This window comes from Pteropus vampyrus, unplaced genomic scaffold (assembly GCF_000151845.1).
Source record: "Pteropus vampyrus isolate Shadow unplaced genomic scaffold, Pvam_2.0 Scaffold13, whole genome shotgun sequence".
Lineage (NCBI taxonomy): Eukaryota > Metazoa > Chordata > Mammalia > Chiroptera > Pteropodidae > Pteropus > Pteropus vampyrus.
This window is the reverse complement of record NW_011888794.1, coordinates 368,814-371,627: the sequence shown is the minus strand read 5'-3', so window position 1 is coordinate 371,627 and position 2,814 is coordinate 368,814.

Sequence of the window (2,814 nt, the reverse complement as noted above, 5' to 3'; positions counted from 1 at the left end):
ATATTGCAAAGTCTTCTCCTTTTTTCCTATATTTAAATATTTCCATAAATAGTGATTATCTACTCATTTAAAATATAGTTTAACTCTTTTGTAAAAGAATTATAGAACTCTTGTAAAAGCCTATAAAACTAGGATCTTGGGGGATGCAGAATTTTTTCTAACACTTTCATTTATATGATTATTCTTCCTTTCAAATTTTTTTCCATTGCAATTTTAGCATTTTATGGTTTAAGAAATGCATCTCTATTACTTATGTTTCCAAATTTATACATAGGCTATAGTAACATTATTGAATAGCTCTTTAAAAAAAATCTCTGCAGTTATTTGTGTCATAAAACACTTGGATCCTACTATTACTTTACCATCACCTGCCTTTCTTCAAAAATAAAAGTTTTCGAAGGAGCCCAGAAAAGTGCCATGTGATTGAAAATGATATAAAAATTCACTGAATTTCCATGAATGATAAAAGTAAAATAAAGTGGATTTTGCAATTTTTACAATCTAAGCACACATGGTAATAAATGTTTTGAAGTATAATGATAACTTTATATACAAATTGAGAGAAAGACTATAACACGTCAAAACAATGTGAAATTTTGCTGTAGTAGCATCTCTGATAATTGGCTGTTGAATTTAGAGATATATAAGCAACTAATACATTTATAAAGTTCATAAAATTACAGTAACTCTACTATAAAGATAAGCAAAGAATATAATTTTGAAATTAAAATGTAATAGACCATGGTAGAATTCTTATTTTTTTTTTCAGAATAGTTCATCATAAAATTCTGCAGCAATGTAGTCTAGGGGACCTTGGAGTGTCAGGATTAGAGGAAGCAAGGAGCAGGGAGGGAGTTTATTGAGTTAAATATTTTGTTCCATGAGCTGTTAAGTAGGGATTTTACATAAAGTTTTCTTATACACTAAGTAAATATTCTCCGTAAAATTCGGAACTATTAGTTTTCATATTTGATGTGGATTCCCAGACTGCATGTGATTGTGGGAAAATATCTGCTTATAATATTTGAAAGTATGTCACATGAATGTATTTCATGTATAAACAAGTAGACAATTAGAGTGTATACTTTGCATATTACATGAAAAGAACCCTATAGTCCCAGTATATACAAAGATACAGAGTTCAATTTGAAGATATATCTGAAAGAACTAATGTAAAGATGATAGCTGCTGATAATGGCAAGAACTGCAGAAACTTATGACAAATTTAAAAAGATAGATTAATGGAACTGTAGAGATAAAAGTTATCTTATGTACAAAATACTACAACTCTCGCATTAAAAAAATGATATTAAGTAACTTTCCTTGGGAAAACAGTCGAGACTGAAATCTATACTCTGATTCCTATCTTACAGTGCTTTAATTCTAGACCTCTGTTAGAGGAGATTTTTCCTGTCTACTTCACAGATTAGTTGTGTTATTGATGTTGTGTGTTCCATTAACTCTCTTGGCTAGAAAATGGTAGAGAAAAAGAAAGCAGTCCTCTAGGGAGGAACAGCAGACAGTTGGATAGATAAAAATAGGCTACCATAAGTCCAACTGTACTCTTTTATCTAGCATCATTGCCAAACCCACTTATCTTCTGTTTTCTTGAGTTTTAGCTGCCTGAGGCTTGAAAGTCACTTATCTAAGGCACCATTGCTCCCAATCTAGCAGGAAAAAGTGGAATTCTACTCTCCCTGGAAGCTATTTGCCCTCGAAGTGTCATATGCTAAGTCCCTTGTCACTGCTGCCAAATCACTTTTTGTGCATGATGCTACAACTCAACAAAAGTAAGTGTTCTTTTCTACCCTTTGGCATGTTTTTGGAATTTGTACTCACCATGTTAATTTAAAGTTTGTGAATCATTTTAAAATCCTTGAAGTTGACACATTCATTGTAAAAATAGAAACTACATAATATAAAAAGGAGATTGTTAAGGAATATCTTAGGTAGTTGACATTCTCTGGAGGATAAATATCAATGAGAAGGTTGGCCCAGAAAATACAAAAGGGTCATGCTGAGGAACTCCAATAAATTAGTCTAGATTCCTATTTCAAATGAATATAGTTCTTTATACAAAATAATATCCTTTACAGTCAAATAGCAAATATTACTTTTTGAGTTGTATTGCTGTCTAGAATTATTCTCGTTTCTTTATATCTAATTTGTATACTATATTTCCCCATGTTATGTGATTAGTTTAGTTAAACATTCTTATATTTTGATTATTAGTGCAATAGTTTATTTGTCAAGTAATTAGAAAGATTAAGGTGTAATAATAATTTGTTCACTTTGTTTTTATTCAAAAATGAAGGAAATTCACATGATGGCTACATAACTACATAGTTTCTTAAAATGCAGTTACCCTGATGATTGCGAGGTTTCTTTATAGAGAAGGATACAGTTCTACCCTATATCAAGATGTAATGTATAATGTATAAGTCTATTAAGAAAATTCTTCACTTCTAGTTTACACATATTAAGCTTGTATTTTTTTTTTAGATATTTTTAATATTATATCTGCTCATTAGCAACTATTAGCAAATAAAAAATAACAATGAAATGCCCAATAGACTTCAATTTGACTTACGACATGCTGGACTTTTCAATTCACTTCTAAATAAAGAACTTCTAATAAAGATTAAAACATTAAAAAAAATAAAGTGGTACATTAACAGAAAATTGCAATATATTCTGAATAATCAGCATAAATAACATTCAAGTTTTCTCCCTTTAAAATTTTTCACTTTGGGATATTTAAAATTAGAAAGAACATAGTTAACACTTCACATAGCTACCATTGTTATATGAATT